This window comes from Pinus tabuliformis, chromosome J, assembly GCF_031772625.1.
Source record: "Pinus tabuliformis cultivar Carrire ecotype Pingquan chromosome J, CPIR1, whole genome shotgun sequence".
NCBI lineage: Eukaryota > Viridiplantae > Streptophyta > Pinopsida > Pinales > Pinaceae > Pinus > Pinus tabuliformis.
The window spans coordinates 1,479,262,403-1,479,280,076 of NC_142295.1; the positions used below are offsets into that span (position 1 = coordinate 1,479,262,403).

At 40.6% G+C, this 17,674-nt stretch overlaps 1 pseudogene; it reads right to left on the reverse strand.

Moving 5' to 3' along the window:
- Positions 1–16,020: 16,020 nt before the first annotated feature.
- On the reverse strand, positions 16,021–17,166 carry LOC149232974 (brefeldin A-inhibited guanine nucleotide-exchange protein 5 pseudogene; annotated as a pseudogene).
- Positions 17,167–17,674: the final 508 nt, after the last annotated feature.

The window sequence follows — 17,674 nt, forward strand, 5'->3', positions numbered from 1 at the left end:
AAAGAATTGGAATAAAAAGATCCTTGGGTGAAAACCTCTCTGAGGCTCCCAAGGCAGATAGTAGGGGTGAAAACCTCATTGAGGCGTCCCTGCTGTCTCTTAAAAAAAAAAAAAAAAACAAAAAGAAGGAAAAAAAAAAAAAGAAGGAAGAAACAGAAAAAAACAAGTTTAATCTCTGGAAATTGTTGCAGGTTGTAGGAACACAATGCAAAAAGGAGGCCTCTCAACTCAAGGACAAGGGTCCCTACCAAGCTACCAGGAAACCTCACACACACTCCCTCCATGAACACTCATTTTTTCCAAGGTTTGGACACAATCTGGTCATGGTTTAGCCTTCTACAAGAAGCTACAGGACTTTCGACAGGAAGTTCTGTATTTCTACAGGAACCATCCTGTAGAGCCTTTGGGCGGGATAGGATCGATTTTGGAGAAAGATTTGAAGCTTGAAGTCCATTGAGGAGGCACACAACCACTCTTTTCTTCCATCCTCCACTTGTTTCACCTCCTTTCACCACCATTGCTGCCATTTGGTCGAATATACCTGCACAACCATACTAGAACCCTGTTTTCTCAATTTTTTTATTTATTTTTTAAGTGGGAAATAAAGCATGCAGAGGCTCACACACTTTACCTGTCAAGGCGACCTCAGGACCCTGCACTTGTGAACACGACTCATTTATTTCAGCATGCACCCCAGGAGGATAAGCGGCTATAGGATGTCCTACAGGAATCCTGTAGCAGCTGATCTGGCTGGAGCACATACCATGGAGACACTAGCAGCTCATGAAGCCGGTGCATGCAACATTCACCACCAGGAAATTGGGTCTCAAGGTTTCGTAGCCAGTAGCAGCAATGAAAAGGAGCTCCAGCACCCGTGCACGAAGCAGCAACAAGCAGATCCAACATTCCTCATCCCGAAACCTGAAAAAACCACATCCACGGCCGCACAGGTAAGTGCCTAACCTTATTTCGTCAAATTACATAAGCTATACTCTAAATGTGCATGACTGTGAGAATGGACGGATTGAACAAGTCTGGTAGCCATTCAACTGGCCACCACAACCAGTCAGACAACCTCGTAGGATCCAAATGGGCTTGGTTATGCCGAAAAGACGGGCAATTGACACATGGGAAGTGTCCAGTTGGGGAGAAGCGGTAGTATGACAGGAATGGCGGTGGTGAATGCAGAGGGAAGAATTCGGCGGTCAGGGACACGTCGAGGAATGATGGCTGTGACGTCCACCAAAGGATCGACCGGGATAGCTTACCCCCGCGCCATGATTTCCGCAGCAATTCAAAATTGGTCGGTTGAATAACTTATGATACACTGCAGTAATTTACACTCACAACCTTTTTGCAGTCGAGTACGCGTCCTCCTCCTCTGCAAGTTGTTAGCCCGAGTTCTCGGTCTGTTCCAACGTCCTGCTGCTGCTCAGACTCGTCCAGAACCACCATAACGTCCTCCATAAGCCATGCACAATTTCTACTGGCAGCTGCGCTACAAGGAGCTCAGCATTACGAAGAATCTTAGACCGTTCACGTCGAGGGTGGAAATTCTCAGTGAGGTAGGCCTGAACATAACTTTCCCATGCAAATAATTCAAAAGGTGGTGAATTCGACGTATTGAGGGGGTAGGGAAAATGTGAATGCAAGTCTGTCTATGAATTCAAAAGCTGTTTTCTTATTGCTGCATGAAATTGTCTTCGTAGTCTACATGTGAGATTTTCTCCAGGGTCTTGAATTAAAATCCCTCCTGTAGAAAAATTGAGACACTGTCAAGGCTCATCGGTGAAAAATTGTGAACTTTATATGACTGTGTGCATAACGAAGATGTAGCTCTGCGCTCTGTGTAGAGAAATCCTGAAGTCCTCCTTCTGTACACAAGCAGGCAAGTTTAGAACAACAAAAACTGAGTTTTTTTACCATGCCTAGAGGGTTCATTAGAAAAGAACCTTTGGACTCCACGAAATTACGGGGAAACCCCTGAGGTGGTGGACTTGTTTTCCCGTGCACACTGGATGTCATTCTGTGACAAGCTTCAAGGTCACAATGACGAAATTACAGAAGAATTCCTAAGGTCCTTGAAGCCGAAGTCAAAGACATTGGCCGTTGTCAACTTCAGAGGATTGACCCTCAGACTCACCTCACAGCTCATTAGCAGAGTAACTGATCTACCGATGGGGGTACCCTGGGATAAGGAGGAGAGAAAATTGGGTCAGAAAGCTAAAAAAGAGTTCTTCTTGGTAGAGGAACAATTTTCAGAGGACAAGAATGGAGTGCGAAGAACTAGCCTACAACCGTTCTGGAGTGAAGTCAGCCTCCAAATTATGAAGTATATTACGTGTGAGGGGCGATTTAGCATCGTGTATGGCTATCATTTCGGTTGCTCATAGAACTCAGGCACCAAATGGACCTACCCTCAGAACAAAAATTGAGCATTCCTTACTTCCTCCTGCAATCCATGATTGAGTGTGCCACCAAACTGAGAGAGGGGACACCAGACCAGCTAGCCCATCATGGGCTTATCAAGCTCCTCATGGAAGATGCACTCCACACTTACACTGTCCCTCTCTCCTGGGAAATTTTTCGGAATATGTCTAAGGATGATGACATCCGAATTTTGGCCGAGGAGCTCACTTCCTCTAGCAGCGAGGAGAAGGAGCACACTCAGGCAGAGAAGAAAGCTAAAGGACAAGAAACCCTGGCAAAACACCAAAGAAAGAACAGAAAGGAACACAAGAAAAAGGCCAAGCTGCCAAAACAGGGGGTGGTAAAATTACACCAACACCCAGGGAGAAAAGACTACAGAGCAGGGTAGAAAGGACTGAGAAAGTCCAAGCCAGTGAGGGCACCCCTAAGGCAGCCTCAACCAAGCTAAAGGAAAAAACACCCTCAGCCAAGCAGGCTAAAATGATGCCATCTGCTTCTATAGGAAACCAGAAGGCTATTTCTACAGGAAGTTTAAAAACGGCTTCTACAGGAAGCTAGAAACCAGCCACTACAGGACTTTCTACAGGAAGTCCGAAAAAAGGACAGCAGAAGGAGAAATCGGCCGAAATTCTAGCTAGGGAGGCAGCAGCTGTGCTGGCCACCCTAGGTACCTCTCCCAAGCCAAAGGAAAAATGAAAGAGGGAGACTCCTTTGTATTTTAAAGCAAGAAGGAGTGTGAGAATTAAGACTGGCAGACCCCAGCCTCCATCAAAAGAGCCAATCACAATTGTGGATACCCCTACCACACCAAGGGATAGGTCCCCCTCCAAGGCATCCATTACTTATGAGCGGGGGAGCCCGAAAAAATCCTCATGGAGGGAAAGGATGGAGAAATTGAACTCGAAAGCCTCTCTACAGGATGCCGAGGCAGTTCTATAGGAAACTTTGGCTAGGATGAAGGAAACTGAGCAGATGGAGGAAAGAGCAGCCAAGTCACCACAGGAGGAGGAGAAGACTGATGTCATCATGGAACCAAGCCCCCAGCCCAGCCTGGGCTCTTATTATAACTTTTTGGAGGCCGACAAAATTATTCCTCAAAAATTCATAGTGCCACTGTTTCTAGCACTAGAGGAAGAAAGAGTACGAACCCACACTTGGATGAGGGTCGCTAAGTCCAAGGGGGTAGCAGATATAGGGCCTCTAGAGGAAAGGCTCAAGGAAACACAAAGGGAGTTGGCAAGAGTACGGCATGTGGAAAGCTCCCAACAGGCCAAGTTAAGAGAAGAGAATGAGATGCTTAGACAGCAGCTACAGCTACAGGGATAGAGGAAAGAAGAGGACACAACAGCCAAGGACACCACAGCAGAACCTCAAGAAAAAGAAGGAATGCAAGCTGATCTTGAGGAACTAAACCGACAACTACAGGAAAGGGAATTGCAGGCAGGCATAGAGATACAATCTCTAAAACGGCAGATGTAAGAAAAGGAGGCACAACTGGCTTGCATGGCCAGTTGGGCAATGGAAGCTCTGCAATGTAGGCAGTCGGCCAAATCCTATGACCTATACCTAAAGGATCAGTGGCTGCAATTCAAAATCAACACATTGGCACAAAGGGGTATCTCCAAAATCCAAAACCCCCAGCAGTTCACGGATTTATGTAACATGAGTTCATCGGAAGATAAGGCTAAGCTTTCAGAGTTTTACCTTCATAATTTGGCCCTTCCAAACATAACCTCCTGGGACCCCAACACAGCAGTAGGGGACATGCAGTTGATGGCAATGACCTCATGGTTAAACCACGAAGAAGAGAGAGGGGCAGAGGATAGAAATGTCATGGACCGAGAACTACATGAACCACTGCTGATTAGAGTAGAGTCAGGGGACCCCACAACATTGATATCTGCTCACCAACACCTAGCAACCAACTCTCAGGCTTTATTAGAGTACATGGATCGACAGGCTCAGGCCATAGCACACTTCGAGGATATGGAGCGATTATTAGGGGACAATTGTGTTCATGCTTGCACCCGTAGGTGGAACACATTGTCCCATAGCCTCAAAATCACGGAATATCACACTCCAACTAGAATGAGGGAGGCCTTGGCATGAGTGCCTCTCTACAAGAATTCTATGCAGAACCTCCAGGCCAACTGGATAGGCCTCAAGCTAAGTCACCTTTGCTTTTGGGATTGTTAGAAGGAGGCACAGAAGAAGAAGAGCATAAGCAGTGGGAAGAGGTGGAAAGGAAGGTCGGATTCCATGACAGTGAGGAGGATACTACTTCAGAAGCCTGGGATGTGAGGGTGGCTATTAAAGCAATAAAAGACGAGGAGCTGGACTAGTTGCTCAGAGGATGAGCAACCCTTTTAGTAGGGGGGTGATGATGAGCCCCAAATTTGGTAACTTGTTGGGCTCATTTGGCCTAATTATCCTTGTTCAATCCTTCATTTTTCATAGCTTATGCATTATTTTTCAATATGTTTATGTCATTTGTACGAATAAGGGTAGTCACTCTTCCTAGGTGGCTAACATGTGTCCATTTCAGGTTTTTTGACACATGTTGGAGCAAAACCGAGCAATCATGGGCTAGAAGATAGCCAAGCTTGAGGTGAGGATTCGTAGGGGGGTTGTCTATGGCATTAAATAGCCTTTCCTCGGGATCTTCACCCCCAACTCCGAGCTCCAAAGGCCACCAAAACCGGATCTAGAAGGCAGCCAATAAGATTTTGGAATGGGTTGTCTACTCATAGTTTGGATAGCCAAGTCCCATAGATTTAGGAGGCCAGCTAGGGCCCTCGTGGTGTATAAATGTTAAGGCCTCAGCCTTCGTAAGGGACTTTTGAAACCATTGCATATTTTGCACTACAGTGCTGTTAGCTTTACTTTGTTCTCTTGTAGCCATTTTGGCATAACTCTTGACTGATGACTATTTTTTGATAATGAGAAGCAGTCCGATTTTATATCAACTCTGAGTTTTCTATAGGAGCCATAGCTCTCAGGGTTGGGCCCAACGTGAGAGCCTAGGGCTTCCTTTTTGTACTGTTACCTTTCCCTTATGCATCGTTGTTTTCCTTTTATGCATTTGAAACGTATTTCTGTTGGGCAGATTTAGTTGTGTTGGTTAAATAGGTCACTTTTTATGAATAGAATTGCTTCAGATGTTTAAAATAGATTGGTAGGGCAATAACAAGAAAAAAAACTCCAAGGAAAGGGTCAACAAAACTCTCAGTTTCACCTCATCCTTATTGGATCAGGGGCTGGAATTGAAGAAACAATGCTGCCCTAACAAAAAACACTAGTTTTCTTGACCATGCAATCCTTAGTGTACTGTTTTCATTTGCATAAGTTAATTATGGGTTTAGATATCTGACATGTTTCTTTGCATGATTGATGTACATGGTTTTCTTTCCAAATAAAGCTGTTGTTCATTCGTTTTATTGACAGTTAGATTAGATTAGCTATGACTTTGATTATTTGTAAGACTTTGTTAATTCACTTAAATGTACACCGTGCAGGGCATCTCTGCCACTCTCTCATCCGCCTAAGCTTCATCAGAGCCAGCTGTTCCATCTCCTAGCTAGGTTACTTGTCTCACACCTATCCTTTTGCCCACGTAACCCTACCTTCTTGCTCCATCATTGTCTTAGCTTTCTTTAAGCCAAGTCAGCCTTCTGCACCCTCTCACCACTCCATCCACCAGTCCCTGGGTCACTCCAGGCCCTATCCTACCTCCCTATCCATTCATGCATCTTCCCTCACTCACCCATCCTCTAAAATCCACTTTTTAAACATCTTGTAGAAATTTATGAACATCCTGTAGAAATCTTTGAACATCCTGTAGAACCCCTGCAGACTTCCTGTAGAAGCTCACAAATGAGGTTTCTTGATAGCCAAACTTTGTGAAACTCTCCGGAAGGGTGTTAGGGACTCCTTAGACCCTCTCTGAACCTTCCCAGCCTTTTCCAAGCATTTCTCCTCCTTGATCCACCCCTGCACAGTAAAAGGCCAGTTAAAAGCACATGCATGATAAGTCTAATAACTTATTCAAATATACAAAAAGATGTTTTCTTCAGGTAGAGGTAGTCTAGACACATGTATTTTACCTTCATAGAAGTAATGGCATCCCTTCTAGTAGTTTGCATTCTCTCCTTTGCATCAGTAGGACTAGCTGGTAGAATTAGGGTTTGCTAGGGTTTGTGTTACTTTTTGGCTTTCAGTTTCTTTCCGCAAGTAGATTAGCTTCATTTGAGTTAGCTTTCATCCATCAGTTAAAAAGCTTCTTCTAAGAGCTCATAGAAGTTGGCTTAAGCCCCTAGCGGACTTGTGCCAGCTGACCAAGTGACAGTTGCGGCAAGAGCTAGTACTTGTGCATACAACACCGTCACTTCCAAGTTTGTTACGAACTACCGGTTGATAAAAGTAAAGAAGGGAGTCCTAGGAGTTGCAACATTATTGCTGCAATACTAGAGCTCACCAGACATTATCCATCAAAGACCTCAGATTATATCTCTGTTGATATTTAGTTTGCAGAACAACTCCTCTGTCCCACTCTTGGTTGATCTGGCCTTTGAATAATGACTTCTCATAGGCAGCTTTGGTTAAAAAAGGGGCGTTGCCCTTGTCTTCCATGCAGTGAATCTCATCCTCTTCATCAAACTGCTCCTCCTCCATGACTACGTTTTGGAAAGGAGTCTTAACCCTTTGTTCTTCACTGGCATCTTTGCCCCTCTGAATGATCTGAAATTGTTCATTCGCTCTTCTGAATGGACTTGGGTTTTTAGGAGAAAATGTATTAGGAAGCCTTGCTTTCCCAGAACTCTGCTCAACCTTCAGTTTGGATATTTCAGCAGCCAATGACTCTATCATTTTAGTCATTTTGTCTATTTTGGGTTCTGAAGATGAAGAAGAAGAGGAAGACTCACCTCTCTGCCTCCTTCTATCAGCATGCCCTTTGAGTTTCTCTACAACCATGATATTGGATTCCACCTCCAAGGCTGCATCTTGCATTTCAGCTAGGGAAGCACATCTTCTCTCTCTTAATAGCAGGCAGAAATCAGAATCAAAGGCATTGGCATAGGTGAGTTTTGCAGAGGTGGGGGTGGGCTTCACTTCGGCTGGTATCTTGCTATACATACGATTGAATCTTTTATTAAAGTTAGACAATGACTCCCCATTTTCCCTTTTCAGGTTGCCAAACTCAGTATGGTAGTATAGCAGGTCTTTCTTATCTCCCCAATGCTTTAAAAACACATCATCTAATGCTTCAATGTCTGCTATAGACCTAGGGGTCAGTTCTATGAACCACTTTCTAGCCTTTCCATCAAAGCTTTGGACAAATACTCTCATCCACACATCATCTTCACTGATATCTAGGTTATCATCATAGCTATAAAAAGACTCAAGGTTTTCTACGGCTGTTACTCCCTCTGTACTAGTGAACTTAGGCATGTATTTCTGATATTCTCCTGCAGGCATGGCATTCAAAGGAATAGGTAGGACCAAGGGTCCATACCTAGCATCTATGATTCTCTCCATCTTCGTGGGTGCTTGTGGACCTGCCATGACTGGGGTAGATGGAAGGGTACTGGCAGTTTGGATGATAGGAGGCTGAGAAATGAATGACGGGGCTGAAGGAAATTGATGGACTATAGGGGAGGTTTCCTTTGGGCTGAGATCCAAAGGAGGACCTAAAGAAATGGGAGCTTTATGATTCTCTGAAAATATTTCTTCACTGCTAGTACTAGAGGCTATATTTTCAACATGTAGATGCTCCGTTACAAGCCTTTCTGGCAGAGATACATAAGATTGTTTAGGCTTACCTGATCTTGATGCTCCCTTTTGTGATGTCTTTCTCTGCTTGACAATCTTCTCAGGGTCAGGTACTGAGTTAGCTGGTGATTTCTAAGGATTTCTTCGAGTATGCCTCACAAATGGAGCTAGAACTGTGATGTTGAGTTGCCAAAAGGTTGGTCCTCCAGTAGAGTCGCTAGATAGATGATTACAACCATAAATGTGTCCAGACTTTGTCTATCATCAAAGCTAGATCTGTGTCGTTCTCCTAGGGATGCTGAGCTTCAATCTCCTCTCCCCAACAACGACGCCAATTATGTTAGGATTCCAAGAAACTCTCCTAGGTTGTAGCTCGGACATGCTTGGTAACATATAAATTCAACTATTGTTGCAAGGTTTAATGGAATGAATGATGGTTTGGTTCAAGCTAGATAACCACTTCTACTTTGTTTCACTCCAGACATACATGAACACCCTCAGACTACAAGGCTTTAGACCACCAATGCTCACAGTTTAGATACTAGGTGAATATGGAGAATACTAACCACACCAGTAGATACACAAGACCATGTGATGGCTGGTTGCAACTAGTACAGAAACCTGCAAATATAATCTATTAATGCAAAGACAGGATGACAACTCTCCTGCATTAGATAGAAAGAAACCTGAGCAACCTATTCAGTGATGTATTCGAGATTCTAACATAGAGATAAGATGACAGTTATCTAGTGCTAAATATCAAGAGATTAAGAACACAACATATCAAGCACAAGCTTAGAACATAGGAAAATGGACAGTGAGCAATTAACAACAAAAGAAGCTTGTATTTGCTGAAAATGAAGATGAGACGCTACAAGTGACAAAATGTCTACAGTCTCCAGAAGTTGAACCTTACATCAAATGCCAACCTTGATTACATTTTGCTTCTAGATATTTATAAGTTTACATCACAATGGCACTTGGCCGCTTAGCTATGGAGGGGTCGTAATTGACCACTGGCTGAATTTAATCGTCTGATGGAGTCTCTGGACGAGGTGGCTTGTTTCAGTGGATGAATCCGATCTGTTCAGGTGCTGTGCTATCCTTTAGGCGGTTGGAGTGCTCATACCGGTGGAGTCCATAATTGATAAATTCAGTTACAGGGTTGTGCTGCGTCCTTTTCCCCTTTGGCCGTGATTTATGTTAAATATGGTTGTTGGGGATATTACTGTAATTGATGCTGACAAAGTTGATCATCTCCTTATTTTGGCAACAGAATGGTCAAGGATGTGGGATGCGTGGGTACACAGACAGTTGGGACAAAAGAGAAGGATGATCGTCAGATCAGGAAAATGTACGGCGGAAATGGCTCGGCGGAGTCTATCGGTCGAGGTGGGAGTGGGGTGTGTTAGGGCCATTAGAGCTTCAACGGACAGATCAGATGATCATCGGGGGACAGAGTTGCACGGGCATTTAATGGGCAAGGGCGGTTTGGTCGGGCGGTAACGGTTTTCATCGCACCGCTTTCGCACGCTAGGTGGTAGATGCCCAGGGCCGAGCGATTCCATTCAATGATCAACACGTAGCAGCGAATGAGAGAGAAAAACCACTCTCATGGCGCGCTATCGCCCGATCAAGTTGATGGCGCGATAAAAGCGAAGACTGTCAGATTTTGGCGGAGGTGATCTGACGGTGGAGAGTAGTAGAGTGGGTCGCCTTTATCGGGTGCGACGGGAGCTGTTGGATCGATGGGGATTCGGCGTGATGAGTTACGAACGCGCAAAGGCATATGGTAGGGTTTTATGGGGATTTGGGGCTTTGCACTTGGGGCTGAGGTCAAGGGAATTTTGTCGGGTTTTAGAAGGTTTGTTTAGGAAACAAGGAAGATTAAAGGTGAGAGGGGTGAGGAAAAAGGGAAAGTGACCAACGTAAGCTCCCTTTTGGACACAATCAAACAGGCCATGCTCCTTTCTGACCTTAGAAAGTCAGCGCTGCATAGTAGAGCTAATAGGACCCTAAAGATCGAGTCTCAGGGGTGCATCTCCCTTTCATCTAGGGGACCACTCACAAGATTGCGAGAATCCTAAGGAAGCACAATGTTCCCTTGACCTTTAGACCCCTTAACACCATTCAAAGCTCCTTAAGATCTGTAAAAGACCCTGTTGACCCCAAGGATATGAAAGGTGTTTATGTTATTCCTTGTTCTTGTGGGACCCCCTACGTTGGTGAAACTGGGCACTCCATTAATCAAAGGATTCATGAGCACACAAAAGATATCAAGCATGCGAGGGCCCAGTCTTCAGCTTTGGCAGAACATGCAGAAAAGACTAAGAATCATATATGCATTGAGGAGGCCCGGGTCATTGCTAGGATTGCTTCTTTTCATCACCGAAAGTTTAGGGAGGCTATTGAAATTGAAATGAGGTCAAGTAATCTCAACAGGGATGACGGATGGAAAATCAACAGCTGTTGGATCCTGACCCTTTCATCTTAAGAACCCCGCCTTGTTTTTCCTTTCTTTTTGTTGTTTTCTTTTCTAGTTTTGATGTCATTCCCTAGTCTCTTGAATTGTTTTAGTTTCTTTAGTGTTCCCCTTCTATTTTATTGTTGTTTTTTCCTTTTTTGTTATTCATAATTTTATCCATTATTATTTTTTATTAATATTATTATTATGAAAACAAAAATAAAAATAATTATTCCTATAATAGCATTAATATAAGTTTATAATTTAAAATAGATAAAAAGAAATTTTAACCTCTATATATATATTTCTAGTTGGTTTTTATTTAATTAAACATGGTAATTATAATAAGTAAATTTTCATGAAGACATAGTAAATAAGGTTTTTAGGTATTTATAAGCATATTATATAGACAATAATTTAAATTATATATACATATATCTATAAAGTTTTATTTAGTTTTTATTAATCACGGTATTTATATTAACCGAGTTTTCTTTAATACGTATTTAAAATATTTTTAATTATAAACACGTATATTTAAGTTATATATATTTATAATATAAATAAAATTCAACTAATATATATATTTTTATATATAAAAATTTTAACTAAAATATTTATTTTTTGTTTTTAATTAGTCGACACTTATAATAAATACTTTTTCATATAAGCATAATTAAAAACATATATATTTAGTCAGTGACATATTTAAATTAATAAATTAATAAATTTAATAAACTAATTAACTAATTAGCTAATTAATTGATTAATTAATAATAATTTATTCTTACTTTTTGGTTTAGTCCATTGCCGCTGAAGCCTAGTCAAATGTAGTCATTTTCTTTGGTCAAAAGTAGCTGTCTTTTTCTAGTCGTTTGAATGGCCGGTCTCTCTATTTAACTCACTTTCATGATTTGATTCTTCATCTTGTCCTGACGATGAACCACACTTGCTAGTTCGAAACACGTCGACAAATGAATTTTGATGTGATTATTGCTAAAAACATTATCTTAAAAAGTGTGAAAATGGTCAACGACAAATAATATAAAATAAATAAAATAAATAAAGTTCATTGTAGTTATTAAACTGAGACTTCTGTGATCCATATCAATTTTTTGAAGAATCTTCGGCGAAAATCACACAGAAAAACTTATGTCGACGCGTTTCGAACCATCCAGTGTGATTCATCGTCAGGACAAGTTGAATGAGCAGATCTCATTTAGCACATTAAACTGCTCATTTAGCACATTAAATAGACAGGGCAGAGAAACCATGACTCAACGGCTAAAAAATAACAGCTTAATTTTAAAAGAGAATAATAATAATAATAATAATAATATATTATTATTATTAATTTCCTTTTATCTTGGTCAAACTAGCCGTTATCATGTCATTTCTATATTATTATTATTATTAATTTCCCTTTATCTTGGTCAAACTAGCCATCTAGTTTGACCAAGATAAAGGGAAATTAATAATAATAATAATATAGAAATGACATGATAACGGCTAGTTTGACCAAGATAAAGGGAAATTAATAATAATAATAATAATAATATTATTATTAATATTCTCTTTTAAAATTAAGCTGTTATTTTTTAGCCATTGAGTCATGGTTTCTTTGCCCTGTTTATTTAATGTGCTAAATGAGATCTGCTCATTCAACTTGTCTTGACGATGAATCACACTGGATGGTTCGAAACGCGTCGACATAAGTTTTTCTATGTGATTTTCGCCGAAGATTCTTCAAAAAATTCATTGTACTTTTAAAAATGTATGACACTGATATGTTTATCATTTTTTAATATTAATAAAATTTAATAAGGGGAAAATTCAAATTACTTTTTATAATATTATTTTTATATTTGAATTAATAAAATTCCTAAATTATTATAATGTTGATTTAAAAAATTTAATTGTCTCTAAATTAATTGTGGAGAAATGCATTTTACAGTCTATTATGAAGGAGACGTGTAAGTTTTTCTGTATGTCCATAAAGTTGTTTTTTCCCTAAAAAATAAAAATCCAAATAACTATACAAAACATATAAATAATGTCAATACAATTATCTCATGTTTTTTATCATATACATTGAATTTGAATGAACCAGAAATTTACTTTCAATAAGAATGTTTACCACATTAAAATTTGGAACTAGGTAAAATTTTAAACATCTTTACTTTTTACTAAAGCCAATAGTATTTCTTAAATCAAAGTTAAAGGGTTAATTCAACACAAAGAATCCAAAATCTTCAAATATTTATTTTAATTAAATATTTGTAAAACAAATCTTTAAAAGGAAAACCATATCCTATGGATATATTAATTTTTCTAAAGAGATAAATGTGAAAATTTCACAACTAAAATCCTATTGCAATAATTGGTATTAATTATTCTAACTGATAAATTAATTATTCAGTTTATTGCCATGACAACATTGAATTAAACACACCACAAGCTTCACAAATAAAATTCTAAAGAAAATAAATAGCGCTAGAATATGAGAAAATACTAGCACCTACCCACATAAATTGACACCGTTATTTTTGGACAAATGTCCCCAGAAAAACCTAATGCGGGAAAACTGGTGCAGCAAATGAGGGTTTTTATTATTAACCATTAGTGAGAAATTTTGAGTAAATAATATCAATGCTGAAATATGGCTATCCTGTAGAGAAAAATACTGGAAAAAATCTAGTGAGGAATTTTCCTCACTCCATAGGAAAATCTGACACTGAAGACTGGCCCCTGAAACCCTCTATGAATTCCCCTACGTCACCCTCTGCATGGGATCTATGAAAACTCTAATTCGTACGACTTGGATCTCAATATGAGTTGCTTCTTTAGTTTTCCGCTAACTCTATAAATGCTTCTCCCGACCTCTGCAAAATTCTTCTGCCACTAAAACACTAAAACGAATTCCCTAATTTGCAAAACAAACTACCTTTAGAGGCTACTGCATAGTCCCTGCGTTAGCCTCACTGTGGCTCTTTTGCCTCTCTGCAAATGCACTCACTGGATCTAGAAATATTCCTCTAGCCTCACTATCCATGCCCCTGACTCACTGCTTCGATCTCTAGCTCTCCGGTAACTACTGTTGCTCTTTGGAAAACGATCTGCCAAGGAAATCTAACTGCTCATGTGTCTTCTCCAAGTTCCCATCGACTTCTTCTTATAATCCTTTGTTGGAGCACTAATGACGAAGACTAAAACTTAACAAATGGCTAGGATCATATCAGAGACGATCCGTTTGAGTTTCTAGATGGTTCGCAGCTTGACTGATATAATTCTGATTAATTAAGCATATTCCCTAAGTTTAGACTTAAGCAATATTTAAAAATTGACTAATAATCTAATTAAGCCATATCTAAGTGGAATTTCCATAAACGATTTATGGGTTTTGGATATTTCACATATTTTAGCCTCGCCACCAAATTTCGTCGCTGGAACATATCTGATGCTACAAAAACTAACACTCCCTCTTAACAAGGACTATGTTCTCTCTAGTGCTGCACATCTTGCCACAACGCCCTGTTTCTATATCACATCTTGTCACGCTTTTGATGTTTGGCAGCTGTTTCCCACCAACCACTGTGCAAATATGATGTTGCATCCATGTTGTTTCTAACCTTGATTCCAACAATGCATCTGCACTGAAACTCTCTCTCATTTGTTGTTGCTACCATTACAACTACTACAACTGAGAAGCATCAAAAATACTGAATCAATTGTGTTAAGTATGATGCATCTGTCTCTTGAGTCCTGACAGCTACTAACATCTGCACTGTCACTGAAGAATTTGCGCTACTGCCAACTCTGCATTGAGTGACTTGCTCTGTTGTCAACACTACACTGCGCTCCTCAACCTCTGACTACTATTAGTATGCAACTATCACTCTAGTACTGACTACATCAACTGCCAGTAATCCATCTTGCTACTGAATATTGTGGGCCCCCGTAGCCAGGTAATGATCCATGAGGTGGAATCCCTAGTGGACCCTACCCAATTTCTGGGGCTACAACACCAAATCACCCCACCTCACTCTTGGAGGTATATCTGCGAACATAGCAAACTCTTCCTCTAGCCCAGAGGAAAGCTTATCTATCTATATGGACATTGTTGCTTGATCCTGCTTCTCCTACTTTTCCTTCTTCCTGAGAGGACACTGGCTACTGTAGTGGCCCAGATTGCCACACCTGAAGCACTTGAAGTTTAACATGTCCTTCTTTTTCTTTTTCTGCTCCCCTTGTCCCTGGCTTGGACCCTTCGATGTAGGGGCCACATTATCCTCCTCCTTCACACCCTTTGGCTTGCTTCTACTAGTGCCACAGATAGAGCTCTTTAGAAGAGATTGCCTCAACTCCTCTTGCTGCAGATTGACCCACATTCTATCCCATCTTGGTAGTGTGTCTCTTCCCAATATAGTTTGGACAAAGACTTGCCAATCCTTCGAGACACTATTTAGTGCCAATCGTACAATCTATGTAGGTTGGGGCACCTTCCTAATGACTGCTAGCATATATCAAACATCCTGAATCTAAGTGAGGAAGGGATCTATGCCTTCTCCCTTCTGTATCCTGATGCTCCTCAACTTCTCTTGGAGAAACATCTTCCACTGCTCAGAAGAACTCTGATACATCGTAGAGAGAGCTACCCACATTTCCTGGCCGTATTCTTGCCAGAAATATATGAGACTATGTGATCTCAGACTCCATCCAAAATCATTTGCTTCACCTTTACCATTTCCTTTTTGTACTCCTTCTGTTGATCTACATCCTGTTAGCCTCTCTCATAAAACAATAATAAATCCAAAAACAAATAAATTAATTAAATATTCCAAGTTAGGAATTTGTGCCTAACTCTTGGGTTGTTCCTCTAAGCTAGGAGTTAGTTTAGGTAACTCCTATATTGGTGTGTGTCTGGTGAGAAATTATCTCAACCAAAAGTGTCTAAGATAGCACACACTATCTTGAGAACACTGTCTCTCATCTATTTATTTGTAACACTATATTCAATTATTTTAATGGATGTATGAGAGTGAGAGAGAATACATGAGGCTTCAGCCTTTTTCCGCCAATATTTTGTGTCTGGGTTTTATGTGTGTGCTTTATATATTTCTATGAGTTAATTTCATTTTTCATTATGTGGTATCAGAGCATATAAGACCGAGGGACCTGTACACTGATTTGAAAAGCGTGACTGACGTGAAGCTGTCACGTGGTTTGGAGGGCCAATCGCGCCGACTTAGCCGTGGATCTGATGCTAGCTGCTTCGATCAAGTCTGCGGTGGAGTAATATTAGTGGTAGCCCGGTGTAGACGAGGTGAAGGAGAATCGATCTGGAAACTGTGAGGAGCTCAGACAGCCTCGAGTGAATGTCGTCTCTGAGAGTGAGCATCCAATCTGGCAGCCCACCGTGTTTGGTAGCCTGGGTTCTGCGTTAAATATCTGTAGAGATTTTGTATGAGGAAGGAGTTAGCGGGAATAAAGTTATCCTCGTATTTTTTAGCTGTTTGGTGAATACGTGGTGGATGTGAATCTGTGGCGTCGGAGCTACAGCTTGAAATTGAAGCTACAGCTTGGTTTGGCTTCTTAGCAAAATCTAACAACAGTCCCAACAGTGATGGTAGCATAAATGAAACGTCCTTATAAAAGGTGCTGAAGAGATCACAAAGCAGTTGAAGGGAATGAATACATGTTTCATGAAGCCACTGGTCCCCAGAACCATGCACATTGCCATCCTTTCCTGCATGTCTCACTTGATCAAATATGGGGAACAATACACGATGAAATACATTTTCCCAGAATGCCGATGAGAATTTGTGACCTCTCTCCTTCAACAGATCAAAAAGCACCTCAAGCGCACAATTCCTCACTTCTGTCCGAGGATCAGAGGTTAAATCTGACAATCCCACAAGCATTGGAAACCAATAATGTTCTGTTACATCAGTGTCTGCATCTATGCCAATAACTTCCTCAGGATTCAAGGCCCCACCTGGAATTAGACCCTCTGCAAGCCGATCTTCACAGATACGAAGCAGAGCAATGGCCTTCAAGCTAATTCGTGGACTATCCATGAAGCAATCCCCGACAACTTGATCAAAGTGTTCTAACACCACTTGCTCCACGTTCTCAAATGCACTTTCAGCAATGGATTCTGTTTCATCATCAGCAGCAGCTGTAAATATCATAAACACACTTCTCCAGCCAGATTTGATGCTCCCAACCTTCGATTTGATCATCTGTACAATGCAGTCAACAATCAGAGTACGAATAGTTGCACTTCTACTATTTCGCATGAGGATAACAAATGGTTTCAAGATATCATTCTGAAAGGTAAACTTAGCAAGTTCTGCCCTCTCCAAATATTTCATACCAAGCTGTCTTAGCGAGTCAATTGCATACATAGAAATATTCTCATCATGGTGGCTTCCCGCAGAGATAAAGTGATATTGAAGTAAAGTTCTTGGAGGAATAAGAGTGGTATGTGATAATGAGGGCATGTTTTAATACTTTGGAGTGATAAAGTTTTTTTTTTTAAGTAAGAAGTGATTTTGTATTCAAAGTGATAAGTGGAATTCTTTGAGAGAATTTTTTTTTTTTTTTTTTTTTTTTAATCCGAAGTAATTTTTTACTTTGAGAGAGATTTTGAGAGTGAGCGAGTGTAGGTAGTTTTTTGAAGACATTTTTTTCTTTCAAAAAATTCTAGAACTTTGATTCCATGAAGATGTTGTGAAGCTGAGCGCTTATGTACTCCAAAATTTAATAAAGACATATTATTTGTGGTGATTGTGTCCTAGATCCGCCCGAAATTGAATAAGGGGATCTTAGGTACACGAAGAGTGTGTTGATGATGGTGCATGCTTCATGTTGTTGCATTTTTATTTGTGTCTAGTTTTGACACATAAATGATCTCATTTAACACACATAAAGTTCAATGCAAGCAAGCACAACACTTGTAACAAAATAGCACCAAGGAAGGATAATTAAGCTCAAAAAATTCATTTGCGT